The sequence below is a fragment of the Lathamus discolor genome, chromosome 1 (assembly GCF_037157495.1).
Source record: "Lathamus discolor isolate bLatDis1 chromosome 1, bLatDis1.hap1, whole genome shotgun sequence".
NCBI classification, from domain to species: Eukaryota; Metazoa; Chordata; class Aves; order Psittaciformes; family Psittacidae; genus Lathamus; species Lathamus discolor.
The window spans coordinates 86,256,643-86,280,170 of NC_088884.1; the positions used below are offsets into that span (position 1 = coordinate 86,256,643).

The 23,528-nt window shown below is 39.5% G+C and overlaps 1 long non-coding RNA gene across 2 annotated transcripts in view; it reads right to left on the reverse strand.

Annotated features, from left to right (window-relative positions):
- Nucleotides 1-6: 6 nt before the first annotated feature.
- LOC136016796 (uncharacterized) overlaps nt 7-23,528 on the reverse strand; it is a 139,877-nt gene continuing 116,355 nt past the window's right edge. For both annotated transcript variants that reach the window (XR_010613698.1, XR_010613699.1), the window contains exon 5: nt 7-168. This is a non-coding gene — a long non-coding RNA (uncharacterized LOC136016796). The remainder of the gene's footprint in view (nt 169-23,528) is intronic.

The following is a 23,528-nucleotide window of genomic DNA, read 5'->3' on the forward strand; positions in this document are numbered from 1 at the left end:
CTTTCAAAACACCAGTGAGGTTCTGAAGGTATTTACTCTGTATATGTGCATCTGAAGGTACGTTTGCAAAAGTCTCTTCAGTAGCTCAGACCAGCAGACCCACAAAATTTCCAAAGGTATCAAGTCACCAAAGCCTCCAAGACGTTATGTCTGAGGCAGGCATCATTTCTGCAAGAGGAAGAAGAGGAGAGGCACCGTAAGAAGGTGGTCAATATGTCTTGCCTGGTACACAGGTGCACTCCCCTCAAGCGTGGTCTTTGAGAAAGGTGGCACAGCTTTAGATTGTCAAAGCCTTCTCTTAAATAATAAAGCTGGCATAAGTATCTACCTGCTTTCTCACCCATGCTACATACATGAACTAACAGCAAAGAAGATGCAGCCTTTCATTTTTGAGCAACTGCAATGGATGCTACTGCAGTCAGAAGGTTAAAAGTAAAACTGACTAGCTGGAATAATACAAGAATGTCACAACAATATTGATTCACTCCCACTGTCTCCTTATCCTTCCTTCCTTTCCAGGCCTTGCCTACAAATGACGAACTGATGGAATTTCAGAGAAAAGCGTTAACACTTACCTTTTTAGAGCAGCCAGAGGAAAATTTTTAAAGCATGATAGATAAAATGCTTTATGAATGTTGACCTTACTGAACAATCTAGAAATTCAGCAAGGAATGTTATCTACAGCTGTTGAAAAATGTATCCAGAAAAGGTTTACATTTTGCAGACATTTCTATCGTGCAAAACAGAGAATTTATGTTAATATTAGAATGCAATATTAAGACAGGGATGTATTAAAATTCAGGGACAGCATGAAAGTTTAAAACTTTCCAGTCTAAAGTTAGGAAACTGCTCTTGTAAATATCTACCCCAGATGTAAGTTTGTCTCAAGAATACACATAATAATACAAGGTGTTAGTAAACTTTCTAAACAAAATTCTCAATTTGTTTTGGAAAGTGACATCCTTGAAGGAAAGAAAAAATTTAATTAAACATAAACTTCTCCAAGCAGAACAAGTCATAAATTGGTTTTATCTATTAACTCTTGCAACATGTATGGCAAACACATACCAAAACCAAATAAAAATATTGCAAAACAAAACATTAGTGCTATAGACAAATGAAATTTCTTGATTAATACAAAATTAATTGGAAAATGGAGTGTGAGTCATACTAAAACCCTTTACAAACCCAGAGCAACTTCAGTGAGTAACACTGTTCCTAAAATTAGGGTAAGTGAACTACTTTGCTTTGAACTGGAAATAAGTAAATAAAGAAAAGTTTTGATTTCTTAAACCAGTACTACTGTTTTGAAATAGAATTTAATTTTAAGAGTATATCTCTTGGAAACAAAATGGAAATTCAGTTGTCTTGAACACACAAAGACAAATCATGTCACTTTATCCCAAAAGAAACAAGCATTGTGTTTCAAACACATCAAAACATTTCAATTAATTGTAAAGTGGTGAGTATTTTTTAAAAATTTACTCCTCAATTCAACTCACCGGGGTCCCTATACCACATCTACAAACAGTCCCATGCCTCCAAAACAAGAATGTATTTCCTTCTGGGTTAACCATGCCTGGTCTTTCTGATGACCATCACATCACGTGAGAACAGCCTGATTCATGAAGCTCTACCTCTGTTATCCTTTATAGCAGTACTCTTAAAGATCCATCATATTAGGCTAATACTGCAAGCATGCAAGTATTCAACACCTTCTACAGATGTGCTTTCCCCATTTGCTTACCCTTTTCGGCTCTTGAACACACACACAGATATAATCTTGACTCTTACTGAATTTTGGAAAAAATAATCCCATCTAAAAATCTCTTTAGTGTAAATCATCCTAGTGAATCTCCATGAATGTAATATGGATTATTTTTAATTTTTTTTTTTTTTATGATTAAATCCACTATCATAAGTTGGAAAAAATTAAACTTCCATGCCAGCTGGGTCAGTGCTTTGAGCATCTGAATGACAATAAATAGAAAATTAAATCACTAACAACTTGTATCTAAATAGCATATAAAGGCAATCTAGAGAGACATTGACCTGCAATAAATAGTGCATTTTTCCATTTTATTTCCCATTTGACAATCACTTAAAAATTTTCAGCTGACAGTGTTCCTGTAGTTGGTAAGCCCTCCATAATATAAAAAAAATGTAATTCTGGGAAAAATGTGTAATAATAATAATAATAATAATATTTAATAATCTATTTGTGTTCTTGTTTTAAATGCAAACTGGCCTTTGTGTTAAGCATGGGCCACTTGACAAATTTCCATAATACACACATTAGATATATCACAAGGCACTTTGTAAAACTGCCAAGTAGTGATGCAGTTAACCTCAAAATTAAGAAGTCGGTTAATTCCGAAAACGTAACTGCAGAATAAATCTTCTAGATACGGACATTAGGACCTCTCTAGCACAACTTCAGAATCAAGTTGCCTATATTTGAGAATCCATGCACCTATCTTTTGAAGATAAAAGTCTTTTAGTCCTTCCAGTCTGTTAACGTATGTAAATACAGGAATTAATTTAAACACGCAAAGAGTTTCTTTTAATTTATTAATTAGATAATGGGAAGGTGTCCATATTTAGCTGTGATTCAATTTCAATGGTTTCTTAAGCAATTTCGTCTTACCAGGAAATTTATAGCTGTTGTTGGGTGAAGTAAATTCAGAAAGCATAGAAAGTGGCTTGATTTTTCTTTAAAAGAATGGAATGTTATTATTTACATCAGCAAAAATGATCTTAATCTGTGAAAATTACTCTTTTTATGTCAAACCCCTCTATCTAGTTTAGTATTTAGTGCTGGAAGATGATCATGCTTCAGCATGAGCACAGCAAAAATCTGTTTTTTTTGATTAAAACCAGTTTATACCCAAATGATTCTCAAATAATGCCAGCATGTTAACTCTGAACTGGTAATAGGATATAGATTGTTCACCATTAAAAACAGTCCTCAAATCCAACACTGTGTAATATGTTAAGTAATGTAATTATGCTGGAGAGAACAGATTGATAAGAAAATAAGGATGAGATTTTTGACCAAGACAGAATATGGAATATTACTGCATTTGTGAAGCACAGGACATGGTGGAGGGGGGAAGAAGGGAGGGAGAAAAAAGAAAAGTCAAAAATCCTGTAAAGCAAGATTTGTAGAGCAAATATGAGAAAAAGGAAAATGTTCTGGAAAATCCTCAGCTACAGAATATCTTCAAGGGACTTACATGAATGTACTACTTTTTTATATTCTTATATATGACAAATTGGTTCTTACTAGACACAGTAAGGAACAGCATTCAGATACTCATAACAGAGATAAAAGAGTACAAAAAAGAGCTCACGAATACAAGACCCACTGAGGGAGAGTTAGATGTACAAAACTTGAGCGAGCTGCCACACAAAGAGGTATTCATTGCACTGCAAGCTTCAGCATCAAGTTTGGAACAAAAGATAAGAAAAGCAGTTCTATACTACTCAGTGGGAACTCACAAGTCCTTCCTTCTAAGTCCAGGGCAAATTCCTAAACCTCTGGAGTGTGGGGGACAATTCTGCACAGCTGAACACATAAGGAATGCGCAGGGCCTTCCCCTGGCAGGACAGAAACAAGGGATGCCAAGTAAATCTGAGAACAGTGTGCACATGAAGTTTGCTACTGAGGGTTATCTCATCTTACAAATAGCTTGAGGAAAAAAAATGTGTTTTTTTAAGGAACAGATAGGAATGTGGTTGGGAAGAGGACCAGACTGTTCTTGGCTTGAGGGTCACAAAGGGTCTGTCACAAGAAGCAAGCAGAGAACCTGCACTTGATTGCAGATTGGGTAAGTGGCAAAATGGGTTTTAGTCTACAAGAAGTACTAAGATGACAAAACTGGTAATGGTGAGATCTCTGAGAAATTGGCAGGCTCTCATCATCTTTGCTAAGATAGTGCTGTTTCACTAAACCTCTCACTACAGGCTCCTTCAGAGCAAACCTCCTTTACAGTTTCCAGTCACTGGTGTCTCTGAACATGGACGCCTGTGAATGCAGATCTGACTATTCTCATGTGCATGTACTCAGCTAAATGTTACAGATCTGCATGTATTTTTAGAAGTGTTCAGTATGCAGTCCTAGCTCTGACAATACAGCCTTTTCAAACCAAGTATTGTCGCATGTCTCTTTTCAACCCCCTGCCCCATGTCTCATCAGCCCCACATGAAAACAAAGGCAACATCTGCAATTGAGCTCACTAAAACTGATTTGGTTCATTGCTACACTTCGAGCATATGTAAAAATACCATGCTGTTCCCTTGTGACAGCAACATAGCATGTCCTAAAGGTTAGTTTTAGAGTATTTACTTTTTTAGAGCATCATGTCTTTAGTTGACAGGCAACCTATGATGCAGTTCTAGTCTCATCACATGTGTAACATCTGGGAGAATTGCCACTTGTCAAGCCAATCAGTGCTCTGCTGACAGACAAAGTGAGCATTATACCGAAATGCCATTCCTCAGCTGTTTGCGGAATTAATTTCCCTGTAGAATTTGCTAATTAGTTGGCTCTTTCCAGCCCATTCCCCACAGAGGAAGCAGAAAGGAAGCAAAAGGGTAGCACCTGCTCTGGCTTGGAAAAAAAAAAAAATTAAATTTAAGGATAACATATACAGTAAGCATTTAGGCACTAGAAAGTCTTCTAGCCATGCAGCTGTGGGGATGAAGTAACTCTGAAAGCTTAATGGAGATTCTTCTGGGGGGAAGAATTTCCAGTGGCTCACATTCCAGACAGTTAACCACATTACCAAGGGGAAGAAAAAGGGATTTGTTCAAGCATTCAAAACTGTTGTTTTTTGTTTTGGTTTTTTTTTTTTTAAGGGAGAGGGAGGGTGGGGCACCCGAGAAAATAAAAAACCCCAGAAAACCCTGATCTATATAAAAGACAAACAAATGAATCCAGACCTGAGGATGATTCTGCATGTAGTGCAATCAATCACCTATGGGTTATTTTCAATCACTATGTTTTACTGTAATTTCAAGTTAAAATCCATTATTATGTAGGAATGCAGTGTATGATATAAGCTTAGAAGTAACAACTAACACAACAGAGTTCACTCCTAAGTAAAGTGAGTCATTAGAACAGAAGAAATAACACGGTTATTACTTTGAATTTACATGCAGTGGGTCACTGTACAGGAAACATATATCTGAGGTATTTCATGGAAGTAAAACTACGAACAAAAGAGTCCAAGAAAAGCAGTCTGCATTTCTGACTACAGTTTTAAATACTGAATGCAAAGGAAGGTGATGGTCTACTGAGGGTAGAATAGATAACGAAAAGAAGCTCTCTTATTATAATAATAAGCCACAATCACATCGATAAACAGTTTTTACCATCTTTCCATAGTGACCTTACAAAACAGTATACCTTACACTGAACTAAGACTTTAGAATAAGAGCATAGATATCATTTACCTGAATTAATTTGTTGTTTTGATCAGCACAACATGCGAATTAGACACAGAGATGAGCAAGAGTTATCCATTAATAAGCTAAATAGGGTTTTAATTGTACAGTGTTGTCTAATTTTTGTGTAATTCCGAAACTTCCTGAAAGTTGTTTTCTAATAGAATCGATGCATATGTATCAATGAATGTGTATTTCTGGAGTAGGGGTATGTGTGATTAAAAGACTTTCTAGTTAATAATGATTTCATGCATCAAGGCAAAGTGTTACATTTTCATAAACTCATAATTTTCCCTGCACAGCTTTAGATAAACAAATAGAACAGGGAGTGTAGGTAGGAGTAAAGGTTCTGTTAGACCCAAGTTAAAAAAACTATAATGTGCTTGCCTGGGACGAACGCCCAGACCTTGCTGCCCGCTCAAAGACAATTTTGAAATTAAAGTAATGAAGTAAAAAGTGGAGATGTAAGGCAAGGCTATACCTCCTCCTCGCTCACAGTGTTTGGTAATATTCTCTGGCATACTGTTTGTCTGTGGAAAATCAGTGTATGAGTGGCAGTTATCCTTGCCATATGAGGTGGCTGTGACATGCTAGTTTCAAGTGTCTACAATCATTTCAAGTGGGCTTCCCTCCAAAGCCTGCATTAAGGAGGATAATTTCAAACTTTAGAAGACCAAAGTAAACAACACTCATTTATATTCCTCGGATGTAGTGCAGCTACATTCATCTGCTGCTTTGAAAATCTCCCATGATGCTATAGTCTGGCCCATTAACAGCACCTGTTCTCTGGGTTTTTCTTCTTTTTTGGGGGGGTGATGACATTATTTCCCCTTCAATAGCAGGTGTCCAGCTTTTTAAGGATGAAAAGAATATTTTATTTCATTACTGTCTAGTCATTTCAAATGAAAAAAAAAAACAACAAACAACAAAGCACCTCATCCTCCTTTCCCCCTTTGAAATTAAAGAGTGGAAGGAGAATCTGTGCTTGGAAAGAAAAATGAGTGATAACTCACAGAGAAACAAAACGTGAGAGAGTAAATCTGTTTACCGCAAATAATGATCTAAATTAATAAATTTTATAGGTTTCCTGCTATTTTTCACTTCGACAAAAATGGCACCATCATTTCTTAAAAGTAAAACATTTCACTAAAATAATTTTTACTTACTTATAATTTGTGTGTAGACTTACCATAAATATCAGCATATATAAGCTGCTACAGGCAGCTCCTCTCCAGAAGACTTCTACCTTCAATCACAGACTTGCATTAAAATTCATTTACCTGTGCCTCACTCAAACAGGCTTTACTTTTTTTCCTAACAGGTAATGTGCTAGTGAATAACAATTAGAGTGTAAAAAAAGACATACTGTTCTCACATGATTACAGTTAATCTGTTTAGCTGAATCTGAACTCAAGAAACCAAGCTAAGAAAACCTTGTTTTGTTTGAGGAAATAATCTCTATTTATTACATAATGAAATAAAAAATATATTAAAACTAAATATAGTTGTGTCAGTGTCCTTTAGAAGAGTATCTGGGGATTTTATATTGGTTGTGTTCTATTTTGCTTTCTGACTATCTGTAAATATAAAACACATGAGGAAAAAAATTCTGTAGAACAGAAAAGAATTCTTTTCTCTGGGAAGCTTCTGAACTGTTGCAAAGAATAATTCTGTATTATAGTGCAGCTGACAGTCAGCTTTCTCTCAGTTGCCAAGAAAAGCAAAAAAGGCAATTCCTGTACCTTCCCAAAAATGTAGAAAAATACTGCATAAATCACTGAAGATAAATGTTTGATTCGAACACTAGAATACTAATACAGGAACCACCTTTTACTAACTGGTATTTTACTGTTACTATTGATGGGTGTCATGTTTTTTAGGACAGCAAAATCTTGTCTATGCTAAAAGAGAAAGTCAGGAAAAGACTGTCTTGGCTGTAACTTTGACAAATATCCAGCAACGGCGAGCACAGTATAAGAATCAAAACACAGAGTTTGATGTCAGTTGGTTGACCTCTTTGAGAAGCCTGAAATTACTCGTCCCTTTCCCATCTCGCTTGCTCTCTTTTCTCAATCGTCTGTTTCTCCATTCAGATGACTCCTACTGTTTTCCCTGAACACACTCATCTGGGCTAATGTTGTTAAACAAATGGCATGTGGCCAGTTCCCAAGTTTCTGTGCAGACCTATTGACCATCTCTATTTTCAAATGCACAGCAGCCTGAGAGAGGCTAACAGGTTGCAACACGTGTATTAATATTACTTTACTTTTTCATATCCTTATCTCTAGCAGCAAATCTATGTAGCTCAGGATATGAACTGCAAATGAGAGATGAGGAACTGGTTAGTGCTTATCAGGAATGATGGAATTTGAGATTCTGAGATGAAGGGGGGTTGTTAGTTTTTTGTTGGTTTTCTGGGTTTTTTTAAATGAGAGGACTGACTGATGTTTATCAGTTGACCCCTGTTTCAGGTAATGGAGCAGTTGGCAGGGAGTCATTCATACTGATTAAATTGAGTGAGCTGGTATTCACATTAATTTATGATTTCCCCAGTATTATTTGTACAAGCTTTTTATTGCTCTGGATAATTCTCTACTTCCTGGTTTAGGAAGTGGAACTGACGGCCTCCTGGAGCACGGCATCCAACTCACTGGATTTTATCATCTGAGACGACATGATGGTCATAGATTAACCCAACCTCTTACTCTTTTCAGGAGTAAAATTAGACTTGTGTGAAATCTGCTTTGCCCAGGATAATGCACAACTTTATCATCTGAGAAAGACTGATGGTATTGAGACTAATTGGGTTATTACTTTTAACCAACATTTCCGTGGCTAAGGCAACTGCTGTCTTCTTTCAGGAACTGAATGTTTGTGTAACCGGAGTGGCTTACAGCCCTTACGTGTGCTGAGAGTCCCCCATAACTCTTCTGCTGTGGCTGAAAGGAGTTATGATACTCTTTCTTCTCTCTTCACTGTTAAGCTCATGGCCTGCAGTATCTTTAGGTTTCTTTCCTCTTTCATGGCCTCTTATTTGTCACTGCTTTGTCTCACTTGTCTGCCAAAAAAGATCCTTGAAGTGCTCCATGAGAGGAGCAGATTCACAACCAGTTTCCCAAAAGCTGCTCAATGCATCTACAAGCCTAAGCTGAACAGACCTACAACTACAGGTGAGAGTCTGGGCAGAGCAAGTAATGACTTATCACATATGTACATTAGGATTTCTACTACACCAGCAAACACATTTTCATTGACATTTCCTTTTCCACCCTGGCTATTAAACCTCATATTTCACATATCTGTATAGAAGACAAGGTTTGGCTTCCATGAATGGGCCGCATTATGGGGTTTTTATGTTATTCAATCTCCTACAGGCTTTTATCCAAACCAAGCAACTAAAATAAAACATGGCTTCCTTCCCTGAGGTGGTTTCATAGCTCAGCTCTCCAACTTTCTCCCCTACCACAAACATGCAACACAGTTGTGCAACGGCCGAGAAAGGAATGGTGAGATCAGAGCCGTGACTGCAGACATCCTGACATGGGGATCTGGCAGCTATTCAACACAAACACAATTAGAGGACTTACCCTTGCATGAAGTATTTGCTTTCTTGACAGTCACCAGCCTTAACCTCTAGGAATGCTTACAAATCAGATAGCGTTCCTTGAGGAGGGTGAGCCTTTTCAAGCTCCTCTGTCTAGCTTTAGCCAACACAGATACAAAGAAGAAAGAAATTCCACCCTATTGTACAATTTCTTCAAGCAAAAGCATGTAAAAGGACAGAAGAGCTGTGGTCTCAAAATCCATGCCAAGGGTCCAAGACCAGAAGATCACATGGTGCTTGTTCCTCATCCCCTTCATTACTATCAGCAGGAAAAAATAACACCACAAGAGACAAAGCCTGAAATCCACACCACACATGAAAATAGGGGCTTCCTGAGTCCTGCTCAGGCTTTGTTGGCTTTGCATTACAGCAGGATTCTCCAGCAGTCGTGATAGCACAGAATGATGGCAGGGCTTTGCATGTCTTAGGAGACCCATAGGATTGTTACATAGCAATTTGTGAGTTAGATACAATAAAGGTTGACGATTTTACGAAATGTGCCCTAGTGTACATGGGTGCTATACAACTTACAAAGTTTAAAGCATGACAATGCAAGAATTTTGGTAGGTTTACTCCAATCAGTGATAAATCCTGGGCTGCTCACAGAGATAACATCTTAAAAGTAGCAATAATAGCTGACCTTATATAAAATATCTGCTAGCAAGTAAATCAAATGTCAGTTCAGGACAGCAGTTACAAGGGGAAATTCTTGTTCTAAAATGGCCAAGGATTTAAATTATTCTCATCTCAAGTTGCATTGGTGCCAAAAAGAACTGGACAACAGAAGTATCCTTTGACATAACCTCAGGGGTGTTAACACTGTACTACTGAGGGAAAGGTACTTCCAGATGGTGCAATGCAAAGTGCTGTGACCACCGCAGATGCTGCAATTTACAAAGACACTTAATGATGGAGCAAATTAGCCAACCTTAGCAGAACACCACAGTAAGGCTACACTACTGCTTATACCCTATGTAACTTACTCAGTTCATCCTGGGCATCTCTATACAGCAGAATTACACAACAGGGGAAAAAAAAAAAAAAAAAAAAAAAGCAGCCAATTTTTTTTATGTTTTTATTTTTTTATGCTTTGATATAACATAAAACAAATTAACAATAAAAATAAAAGTGATAAACATAGCAAAGTGATAAACATAAACAAAGTTCAGAAATACTGAACTTTGAAGTGCTGAACTGTGTAACCTGCCTGAGCAAACCCACCACATCAGTGCCTGAGCACTTACTCAATAACAACTGTCAAACTGCACCTCTGAGCAGCAGCTGTTAAGCTGTGCAGTGTAGCTGCCTTCCCAAGTGACTGGCTGCACTTTTTCATTGTTAGTAACTTTGAAAAATAACAACAATGTGAAAAGCAGGAGAGAATGACAAAACATCAGATATCTGAATCCAGTCAGAATGAGACACTCCCAAAAATATTTCTAATGTTATGAAATTCTTCTTCTCCCCCCATCAACCTCCTCAAATATCCAGGAAAATTTTTTGCATAATACCAGAAGAATAACAATAATGTCTCAGCTGAATATTCATAGGCACTGAGATCCAAGTAAAGGGTCTGATTTATGTTATTTGGGTGCATGTGAAACAACCAGGCTCTGCATAAGGTACAAACTACCTGAGTATGGTACTAAACTACTGATACTAAAGCAGTTGCATCAAGCTAGCAAATACAGCAAATACAACTTCCCTCTGGGGTAGCTCAGTTGACATCTGCAGATGCACCCAAGCCAGGCATTCATCCCAAAATAAAAAATTGGCAGCCAACTATGAATGGTTTCTGGTCTTGACTTTTTGTAATTCCACTAAAGCAACACAATATAAATCTGCAACCCTGTATCCGGGCAATAATTGAAATACATCAAGAAAATGCTTGCAGTCATTCCGGATGGAAAAGAAGAAAAAAACTCAAACAAAATAGAGATTTCAAAATCTATCAGTGCTTATAAACAAGGATGTTACTTTCCCCTTTCTTATCCAGCACCACCCTTAATTGAAAGGATCAGTATCTAAAGCAACTGGTGCTGCCCTGCACATGAATTCCCTTTGTGCCTCTTCTTTCTTATTTCTTCAGTGGTTTTATTCACTTTAGTGACTTATCTAAGCATTAGAATGCTTGGCTGCTTGGAAGCTTATCAACGGCAAATTTTATGGGCTGTTTAGTGATGGAAACAGGAGGAGTTGGAGCTCTCCCGCCCCAGCTACCTCGATATGGAAGTCTTCAAGAAGCCATGGAATGTGCTCTCTGGTATTTTTGGTATCTTTAAAGTGTCAAGAGTGCAGAATTTATCTTGTCAGTTGTCACAGTGTGACTCACACTTAGAGCCATCTGCTCTGTATTCACCTCCCCAGGGGCACTGCTCATTTTTCACCAGCTTCCTGTTGTTGACAGCACAGTTCCTCCCTGTATCACTCTCCACCAGCACCCATACTCCTCACAGACATTGCAACAGGCTTAAGCAGATTTCCCTTGGGAAAGCCTTCACCCTTGTTTTGCTAGTGATTGGGAAAAATATGGACTGTTGAGAAAGCTCTGAAGGCGGAGGCTGGCTTTCTAAAGGAACTGAACAAATTCCATTGTTGTTTGCATTGTTGTTTGGCTTTTTTTTCTGGACTCCATTGTTTTTTAGAGCGCTTTCAAAAATCTCAGCATTTCTCTACATCCATTTTTATTTTAAGCAGCAGAGCAGCTTGAAAAATGAAACAATTTGTGTTGAGTAGTTTTTAATAATCGATGGAAATGGATGACTAATACTACCTAAATAGTAGTCACATATTTTTTCAGGTACTAGAGTAATTCTGAATAACAGACTTCTGATGAGGAACACACTGCCACCCAATTAAAACATTGTAGAAGCAGCTCTCTGAGAGTTTATGTTTTCCAGAATTCCTACACTAAGGGCTACAGCCATTTAAGGACTCAGAAGCCTAGAGATGTGGGGACATAATCCCTAGTCTGCTAGGTACATTCTTGGGCATAGAATACACAGGGGGAAAGCCTAGGCTCTCAGTGAAATTAATGGAGAACACAAGGAGCCAACTCAGAACAGGAATGAAAAGAGGCAACTGGTTAGATCTTACCTTCTCACTGTCTGGCCAACTGATTCAATATAATCATAGAATCACAGAATGGTTTGGGTTGGAAGGGACCTTAAAGATCATCCAGTTCCAACCCTGCCACATACTAGACTGGGCTGTACAAAGCCCCATTAAGCCTGGCCTTGAACACTACAAGGGATGGGGTAGCCAAAGCTTCTTGGGGCAACCTGTACCACCTGCATAGTGAAGAGCTTCTTCCTAATAGTTAATCTAAATCTCCCTCTTTCAGTTTAAAGCCATTCCCCCTTGACCTTGTCAAAAGAAGTCCCTGTACACGTTTCTTGTTGGGCCCTTTAGGCACTGGAAGCTGCCCTAAGGTATCCCTGGAGCCTTGTCTTCTCCAGGCTGAACAAGCCCATCTCTCTCAGCCTGTCTCCAGAGCAGAGGTGCTCCAGCCCTCAGAGCATCTTCATAACCTCCTCTGGACTTGCTTGAGCAGGTCCATGTCGCTCTTGTGCTGGGGTCCCCAGAGCTGGATGCATGACTGCAGGGGGAGGGAAGGGTGTCTTTAGATGCCTACACACGCTGGCTCTTGCACATGTGTAGGAAGCAGGTGGAAACACCGCCAAGGGAGCGTGGCCAGCCTGGGTAAGCTGCTCTCCTGGAGAGCGCAGCACTGCACGCCCCAGAACGCCTCGCAAACTAGCCCACAACTGAACCGAACCGTGACAAGCTCGGTGACAACTCTGAGCACCGCGCTACACCCCACAGCCCTCCCGGGGACCATAGCACACCCCGCTCCCCATGCTGCGCCCCCGGGCCTGACCCGCGCCCACTGGGGAGAGTCCAGCTGGGTGGCACGGCACAGCAGAGCAGGGAAGCTAAGAAGCGCTCCCAAGGTCACCGGCGGGGAGGCCTCGGGCACCCCAGGACTCCATTAACCCCCAGTGGCGAGCAAGACAGGGCGGGAGAGGCATCTCCCTCCAGCGGCTGCGCCCACATCTGCCCGAGCTCTGACCGCTCTCCAGCTGCCTGGTGTCCGGTTCGTCCCCCCCCGGAAGAGAAGAGGAAGAAGAGATGGTCGGACGCGGTAGCACTGACCCCTCCGTTGTGTAGAGCTCATCCCGTGGGGAGCAGCTTGCATGCCTGCTTTCACTAGGAACCGGCTGTTCCTGAAACTGTCTCCAGTCCTGCAGGGGCAAAAGGTCTTAGATCCTGTCAAATACTGTAGTCACTGTTCCCTGTTAGGCCTGGGGTTGGTCATATGCTTCTCTATTACATCTACTGCATAAGAAGCAGCCTAACAGAAAATTCAGATATCCAACATAATACAAAATGCACCTCCCGCAACAGGCCACAAGTTGTATGCATGTAACACTTCTGCCTGAGGCTTTAGGGCAGCTTCTGGGCTCTGTTCCTGTCCTGACACTGGTGATAACTCCTAATGTCTGTTGTACTCAAAAACTCTGAATAAACCTGTAAATCAACTTATTTTGTACTGCATCATAGCAATAAAGATTAGTTGCATAACTTCATTGTGATTTGCTGGGAACTTTCCAGAACCAGTGGTTGGCTTCTCCCAGGAACAGACTCTCTTATATATTCACACCCCTCCAAAGACAAGTTTAACAGACTTCAGATCATGATGCATCTGCATTCATTCAGTCACACCACGTCAATACAATGCACAGAAGCCTTTCACTTGCTTTCTAAATTGGGATAGCATACCAGCTGAAGTATTACTCACAGACTCTGGTGTTCAACACAAAACTAAACTTTTCTTTGCTAGTTCGACGTTCTTTTCACCAGGATTATATTTAAGGTCAACACAATATTAGCCCCGGATCCACAGTGCTTAAATTATACAAAAAAATATGAAGCCCCACCAGTTAAATCAAGAAAACATGTTCTAAAGAAAGATAAAACACATCCTCTGTTTAAAAACACATTTCCAAAAAGCAACTCTAAACTCATCTCATAAAACTGTTATGAAATCCCTAGTTCCTCCATACATGAGGAGAGCCTCTGCAGACTAGAATAGAAACTGGAAAGAGAAAAATGAAAGCTTCTTTCAGTGTTGCCTCAGGTTGCTCATCTATTTTAGAGCACACACCTACCTGTATTGGAGGTTTTGAGTGCTTCACAGCTGCATTTTAACTCAAAACTAGCCTTTGCTGAAGGCATGAAAACCTGGATTGTAATAAATGTCTGTAGGATCAGTTGTAGAGCTACCACTAAATGCATTTGTCACTCAATAGTTATTGTTCTAACAGACAGGCAATTCTGTAGCATATTCTTTTTATAAATTATAAACCTGCTGACTTGGCCACCTGTTAAACTCAAGCCTCTTGGACTGAAAGACTCCTAATAACTGCTAAGTTATATTCAACATTCAATGCAAGTCAAGGTTGGTATTTTCCAAAATCCTCCCTGCTCAGACTTCTTATTCTTTCCAAGTCTTCCACTGTGGTAACATCCTCCTCACTTACCTGTCATAAGGCTGACTCAAAATGAATGATGAGATGATCTACCATTTATGAGGTAGGAGAACTGGATATGACAACCTGCTCCTCAGGCTTCATTCTTCTTATCTGTGTGTGTTTCCTGCTCATCATACCTGTAGCTTCAGCGCATTCACTGCAGTAGTGTCCAAGCACTTTAATTATGGAACCATAATCAAAGCTACATAGCTAAATAGCTTATTCTTCCCAAATAAAGTTCTGTTTGCACCCGAGGTCATACCTGCCAGAACAGGCATGTTTTAAAAGTACCATCCAGTCATAAAGACTAAGATGTACTTTGAAATTTAATGGAAATGCACTCTGTTAATAGTGCTTTGTAGAAGAGAAAAATGGTAATAAGTTTTATTAAAAAAAGCAGTGAAGGGCCTCTCTTTTCAGGCAGAAACTGTTTACTATGTAAAAATTATTGTGACTGGGGGAATCTGGTTTTGCACTGAAAACCTCAAGCATTTTGTCACAGATAGATCTGAGGCCTTGTATTTTAATAACTGATTTTATAAAAGAGTCCAAGAGCAATAGAAAGGTCATGAGAGCGATTCCAGTCCATGGGCAGTTAGGCAGGAGAGTGCTTCAATGCACTTTAGCCTTTGAGTGTGCTGCAGAACAGGGGAGTTTGGTGCTAAACGACAAATTGAGTTAGAAATATTTGAGCCATAAACCATAGTAAATCTTTCAGCACTTGAAACACCATGTGGCAATCCAAGCTGAGAGCAAATGAAGTGTTAGTCTGTGCATGTTTAAAATGCGTGGAAGCTGTGTTTACTGGATTATCCATTTCTTAACCATGTCTCCTTTAAGAGCCTTTGCAAACTGATGTCACACATCCCACCAAAGGAAACCACTTACAGAGTGCTCCTCTAACATGATTTAAGGAAAAAAAAATCTATCTCCATGAAAACAAAATTATTTAGGTTGGGAAGTCAAGAACAGCTAAATTAGGAAGTGGCAGATTTATGTGTGCCTGCATAACCTCTACTCAGCCCTCTTGTAGGTCCTGTGCCCTAAGTGAGACAGAGGTCTTGTGGAAAAAATAGTATGTGCTTATGCAATTAAAGACTATATCTTAACACAGAAAGGAGCTGAATAAAGGTTCTGTTGGCAGCTATGAATAAGGCATTTCCTAATATTTAAGTTCTGGGCTTTGCAGCCTGAACACAGAATCTCTGGCAGGTGACATCTGCAGCTGCCTTTTAAATGTAGGTGAAAATTAATGCTAGTGTGATTACTGAGCCTTTATTTCTACAGAACAGCTTTCAATTTACTTGTGATGAAGAAAGAAGGGTATTAGGAGCCATCTGGAAAAGACTGCTCTTCCTGAAATGAGGAGAATCGCTGTGGCCCTGGAGTGGAGTCAGCAGAAACATTATCTAAAGTTGGTGGTTCTTCCATTGTTTTCTGGCCAGTGTTGTGACCAATATGGAAATGACAACAATGAATCAAAAATTATTGCTGCCCTGGTCTGAATCTTACTGCACCCCCCTTTCTGTTTTTGTTAATTACTCTAGGTATCAAAGTCCTTAAACTAGATTCACAGCCATTTGAATTGTCTTTTCCTACCCAGTCTTGAGAGCCTGCTCAGAATTTCTAAGGAAGTTTCATACTGACAAGAACCTTAAGTATTGCTACCCAAACCCTTCTATTCAACAGGATTACAGACTTCCAGGAAGGGGGGTCAGTGTCTGAAGAAGCTTGCACCAAAACTGCTGCTGCTTCTTCATGCCGAGTTCTTCTGGGCCTGTCCTGTTCTGACATGACCTTTTCGGAAGTCATGGAGAGCACAAGCATTTCTGCTACTTCATTCACTGACAAACTTCTTGTTTCTCTGTTAAAAGTATACAGCAGAGGCCAACATAAACTTTTATTTCAATTTAGGTTAATGTAGTTCTTGCTATTTTAATCATTCTTGTCTTTGTTTTATGGATTTAGTCAAGAAAATCAAATATTAAAAAAGCATGTTAGCTGAGACTGTAAATGTGCCAAATTGATGAATGAAAAGTTACTATAAAAATGTCTGCACTGTGTAAGTAAATGAGATTATACAGTCATTGCCCTTCTGCTGCATATGTGGCATTTTGGTTGAAAAGTTAGCACAAAGCTTGTCTATTCTGAGAATCATATGAACAAAAAGTGCCTCTTGCTCCAGATTGTAAATGTCAAGTAATTTCTAGCCAGGAATAAATATTTACTTTCAGATTTTAAATACTTAAGGGAAAAAGGAAAAAAACAAAACAAACAAACCAAACAAACAAACAAAAAACAAACAAACAAACAGAATAATAAGAAAAAAAATGGCTGCTCAGGTTTTGGAAATATTTCCGTAACTAAAGTTGCTCAAAAACATTTTGGTTCTCCAACACTGTGTCCTCTAAAATACTGTGGCAAACAGTATATAGATGCAATTAGAACACTGTCGTCCTGACAACATCATGCAAGAAATGGAAGTATTATTTCCGATTCATGAAAGAAAACTGCAGTACTGATCTTTTAACTCAAAATATTTCACTCAAGCGTCTCAAAATGAACCAGCTATCAAGGTGAACAATACTTTGAGACTCCAGTATTAAATCCTAAGTGAACTAACCTTCAAGGAAAAAAAACAATACAAAGCAGTGCTACAACAGGACAAACAACTAAAGCTTGCAGAAGCTATGCTGGGTGTTCTGGGATTAGCTCTCCTACAGTGTTCATTTTAATGGAACATTATCATGATGGAAAATGTGGGTCCTGGGGTCTGTCACCCTTACCCAGGGTGCCAGTCAACCTTTCTGATGGGTTTCCACAGGCCTCAATTTTGTCCATATCTTCTTGTGTTACTAAAACAGAAGAGGGATTAGGAAAAGTCCAGGACTAACAGCTGGACCTCCCAGAACATCAAATCTAGCAACAGGGCTGTAAGAAACTGATCCTTACAGGAGAAGAATGTCCTGTCAGTGAGGAACAGATGGAAGAAAAGTGGTGAGGATTGTACCCCCAGTCTCAGAAGAGGTTATCTCAAAGTGTGCTACATTACATGGTGCAGAGAGGAAACTCTGGAAGCCTTTGGGCCTAGGTGCAAAATTCATGAGGAACTCAAGGACCACGTCTGGGAGCAAAGCGGAAGATAGCAAAAGAGGTACAAAGCTGGGTGCCACCTGAGAAGCTATTTAGTCACGTCAGTGCCGTGCGGCACCACAGCAAGCAGATCAAATGAAAAGAAAATACTGGCAGCCACATGAAGAGCAAGAACTTCACTCTGCTAAGGAGCAGCTTGTGAAAAGGTAGAGCTGTCAGCTTCAGGGTGTGTGTCGTGCCCAGCAGGCAGCTTTACACAGGAGTCCTCCACTTTGAGAACACTTTCACTTCAGAAGATCTCGCTTGAATGTGAGGATACATGTTGGCAACAGCAGGCAACTTTGAGGCACCTTTTCCTTTATAGCTATATTTAAGAAATTTCATGCACAGAAAAGAATGAGTGAAAGTTCAGATACATGACAGGAATCGTCTTTATTGTGACTTCTTTTCCAGCCAGCCCTTTGTTTTCTTTTAGTCAGTCTGACAGTCATAAAAAGCTATTCTAGGTGCAGCCCACTGAGAAACAAACCACAGTCCTCCCTGCAATGCGGAGGGTAGGGATCATTACGCTCTTAGTGTGCCATTTGGAATTCATGCAATGCATCCGCTTACTCTATTAAATTAAAGCATTTCCTGTAGCAATTGAGGAAGGATAAAGAAAATAGTTGGTAGTATAAAAGCATTGTTTGATTGGCCTTTTGCTCTGCAAGCCATTAGAGCATGCTAGCTTACAGATTTGAATTGCAATGTCTCTTACCTCACATCTATTACCAACATGACAGAAATGTGAAGGGCTGCCCCTGAAGCCAGCAGCATTGCTATAGATACACAAGCTGTAAATGAGATAAAGATCTGGCTCTAGTGTTTTTCACTCTGTTTTGCTTTCCTCAGGTTATGTATTCCCTGCACTGCAGGTTCCTAAGTCTTTGGTTAGTCACTGTTTTTCAGCCACTGCTCTTCCTGTGGGACCCTCCTGGGTGTCTGCTCCTCCCTGCATTTGATAAGGAGATTATTAGGAATGGCAGCAGACAAGAACAGGTGGTGGGACCACCTGCTACAATCTCTTCAGCCTTTTGGGCAGTATAGTAGTGCTTGGGTTTAACCTTTGTATTTCCTTTCCTTTCTTTTTTTTCTTTTTCTTTTTTCTTATTAAGAATCATACTGATTTCTTATAAGCTGAAGTTAGCCATCAATTCCTTTATTCAGGGGTCTGAGAAGAGGAATTATGATGAAAGACACTATTGTCTTGGTCCTGGAAAAGTAGTTTTCTACTATATTGTACCTTGGACAACAGGCTCATGCTTTGCATCATTTCAAAACCTCTGGCAGGCGCAACAAAAGCACAGCCCCAAACCTCTTTTTAAGCTGCATTCCCCATCTATCCTTTCATTGCCTAACAGTTTCATGTGCCTGTTATCCACCTGCTCCTGCCAGCTCCCCAGTTTTACACGGCTGTGCACAGCAGTAAAAGAGTATTTCACTTCCTCATTTGGCTGTGCTAGTCAGGCACAGTCTCAGCCTCAGAGGACATCTACAATAGTGATTTATTATGGCAGAAGGTTTCTTCTTGGTTTAAATTCACCCAGTGTCTATGCTTGGCATCTTCTGCCACTCTCTCAAGTTCACTGCTGGTGCAAAGCACTTTGCCTAGTGATGGCAGGGTGAAGTTGAATACCTGAGCACTAGTGATACATCAGCGCAGACACCAGCACTATGTATGCATTGTATGCAATATGTATGCATTGTGCCTGCCTGCGACTGGCAACTGGTGCAGATTTTATTGTCTATATAGACACAATTTGGACATAAAGTCCTAGAACCATTACAGACCACAATTCAGAAAAGTAAGCTACTAGCTTGTATTGCAAACAGAGAAAATAAATAATAACAATAATACTAATAAAATAACGTAGCTCAGTTTGGTCAGGTTCTTGTTTATACAAAAATAATGGTGGTTCAAACGAAGCCACATTTCTGTGAACTCACTATAGTGACAGTCAGATATTCTCAGTTTAGCCCATGAAGGAAGATAATTCTAATGCAGAGAAGACAGCTGACCACCAATTTAAATGCAGCTTCATACAGTTGGAGTCCAAATGTGCTCTTTGGGGCTTGGCAGTTAACTAAAAGGAACGATTTTGTAAAGTCACTTGAGAATCTGAAGATGGAGAATTTATTCCTGAGCTGATGTGCAATATTAGGCGACTTGATTTTCATCTCAGTATTTGTTTCTGCCTGCAGAAACTAGCGATAATTTTATTTCCTTGTCATGTTTGAAAGGAAAATGCCTAGTCACATCATTATTCTTTACTGAATATACATAGACATCATGGAATGATGCTTTGTTCATTTGAATTTATGTATTCTATACATCTGGTTTCGGAAGCAATATTTTGTAACATCTGAAGTCTGATGCAGACAATGTTTTGTTTGTGTTGTACAAGTCATCTTTCACTGAGATCCCATCATTTTCCCTGGGAATTTACTCATCCCTTAGATCATAAGGTGACAGACCAACAGTGACAGACCTAATTGAACACACTTCCACCTTTAGAGTACACCAATGATGCAAAGATTTACTTGTGGTCATGAAGGGAATGTGTGCATATTCTGTTTCATAAAGAAACACTATGTATGCCATTCTCCTCAAGAGTGTGTCTTTTGTACCCTCAGTGCCTACAGGAGTGATGAGGAATGCACAGAGTTTGCATTCCTCTAGATACATTACCTGAAAGTGTGTCCCTCTGTTTGCTTTACTTCTGTTTTGTTCAACTAGTCCTTCCTTGTAAAGGGAAATATGTTTGTACATTCCATTTTTCTTGGTCTTCTTGGCATCTCGGAGTCAAACACTACTCCAGATTGATCCCTTGATTAACAGTGTAGTGGAGTACAGTCTGTGTCAATTTTAGGAAGAGACGAAAGAGTGTACTCGCTATCTGATGATTTCATTTCTAGCTTTCCAGCACCTTTTGTTATTTCAGGGTATTTTTTCCTGGTGGGAACAGGCACATTCAGCTGTTTTTTTCATGCTGAAAAAGTGTCTGGAAGCACTTCCTTTTTTTTTTTTTTTTTTTTTCCAGACATGCCTTTCAGCATGTTCCCAAGGGCTTGGAATCAGCACATTGTGTTGTGACATGTGCTTACTTGACATTGCTTTGTTCTCTGACTTCCTTTTGCTTGCAGTCTTTAGGAAGTTATCTTACAATTAGCAAGGAATTTTGAGTCAGTGTTATTGCAGACCCAGCATATTGTCCTCTGCCATCTGCAAAGAAGAAAGCTTGGAAGAGCAGGAGGGAAGAAAGCAATTTTAGTGTTTTTAACTGGCTGAACCACACAGGATTCTAGCTTCAGTTCACTGCATAGAGTCATAGCTCTGACTGCAGCCAGCTGAGGTAAAAAATTATCATATTACACACTACAAACATTGTTTTAATTAAATGAATTAAAGGAAAAGCTAGGGCATTACAGTAACTGTCCTCAGATTTCATTTAGTGCATCCTTTTTTCTGTGCTTTTCTCTGGTTTAGTTATTGTCTCATCATATAGCAAAAGTGAAAAGGTATCTTTTTCCTGAGAAGCTTATACAGAATTGATTTATTTTTTTCTGGTTCTCAACTTTGCACCTTTATGTAAATGAAGCCTGTTCATTTATCCTGTAATCACAGCTAATTAAAAAAAACCAAACAACAAAACCAAACAACCAAACACCAAAAAACAAAACAAACAAAAACCCCCACAAAAAAGCAGGTAACAAAAACCACACAGGTTTTTTTGGTCTCAGTGGCAAATATGTTCACTTTTAGCTGGCTGAAAAGCACATCTTTTTATAGCACTGTTCTTTTTCTTCTTGCATTTTAGACTGTCAGCCTCCTGGAGTGCAGATGAGAAGCCAACTTGTTTTTAACAAGGTCTTCCCTGTTCGGAGAACATAGCTCAAGAAAGAGAGGAATGACTGCACTTCAGGCATGAGGGGATACATTGACAGCAGGTCTGGAAAAACTTCCACAGGGTAAGCTCTAGTTTCTCACAGCCCAGTTGGGCACTACTTGGCTGTGCTCTCTGTGTGTCAGGTGGATGTGTGGCTTGGGCAAAGAGCAGCTTCAGACAGAAGCTTTCCATGCAGCAGGATGCAGTGCCTCTAGGGCAGTGCCTCTGTGAAAGGCTGGGATCCTAACAAGGCTGTGGGCTGGCCTAGGTATCTATTTCTGCTTCATATAGCAATACTGAGAACACCATTAACATGGCAAACATGCTGAAATCCTTACCCTTGTGTCCGAAGAGGTGTAAAAGTAGCAGTAAGAAACTGTGCCTGAAAGAAAGCAACCACAGATACATACATCTTTTAATGTAACAGAGACCTTCTCAACTGGTAACTACATTTGTAGCCAGCTTCTTCCTTCTGATACAAATCTTGTTATGCCTGCGCAAGTCTTGAAGACTGGGCTTGATGTTCAGGGTTGCTGAGGTCTTTAAAACTCACTGACTGCCAAGATCAAACGAGGTGCCTAATCTGGACAGGAGTCTGGGACCCACCTTGTGGTCAGCTGCTTATGCTTTCAGTGAAACATTTTGTAGACCATGATATGATCTGTATCTGTGTTAGACCTTCCTGAACATTAGCTTACTCTGGGCATAAACACTCAAGTTTTAACATTTTGACATTATTGCATAATAAATGTATGGTTTATAATAGCATCATCCAGACAAATATTGTTTATCCATTATGGGAGAAGTGGGGAAAGCATCTCCCTAGTGAGTGTTTTGAGTAGCTTTTTCTTTATGTGCCACTGAATACACATTATACTATTTGGAACAAAAATATTTGTTGTCAGGAGGTCTCATCTTCCTGAAGGGGAAAGATATTTTTCCCTTAGAGTCAGTGAAAGCGTAATAGAACCTCTGTTTCAGCCTTCTAAAAGGGCTTTTTACAGATACACACAGATCTCAACGCATCAATAAGGAATCTCTGTTTTCCATTGTGCTAAGACACGTCTCTGTCTACTCCCCTACAAGACACAACTTGAATATGTCTACAGAATGTAGTAGAGCATAATGCAGTGACATCCAAATAAACAGCAGCCAAACTAATTGCCAAACTAGATGCTGGTGCCGGTGCAGGGCTCTGCTCGAGCTATGAGACCATTTTCCAGCGCTGCATAGACAAAACCAGGATTTCTCACAGACAGGTTAGATATTTGTGCCCCATGGTCCTTCATGCTGAAGGACAGCTTAGTCCATCAAAGTAACAGGAAGTTACAAATACTGAACAATTATTCAACTACTGAGCAAGACAGAACTATTTGGATCCCAAATTTTAAAGTATTGCTGAACTTTTTTCATTATGAACTCTCCCAATGAAATCTGTATTCCAGATCACTGTATAAGTGGAAGAGAGTATCAAAGGCTGTGAAAAGACTGACAGCTTTCAACACAACAAGGAATAAAGTCTTAAAGTACATATTTGCCGAAACCACAGCATTAACAATTCGTGTAACTGAAACAGAGAAAAGAAGATTATGGTGCAAATTCTAACATAAGAAAATTGACAATAACAAGACGGCTAATCCTTGAAAAAGAGGGGGGGTTTAATGCTGGGAGTTTTAGGGTTTTGCTTGTTTATTCAAAAAGTCCCCACAATTCAATTTACTAACTCCATAATCTAAGGATTACACTGTGTGGATCATAAAACCATCCAAAGCAAAGAGAAAATTGCCTCTCCCTTGCAAATCTGTTTTCAGTCATTCGGTAAATGCTTCCTATTAGTGGTATTTTCCTGCAATATAAATGGCATTATAGGTGCTCACTCACGACAGCTACACAAATTGGACCTTTGTATAATGTCCTCTCCTG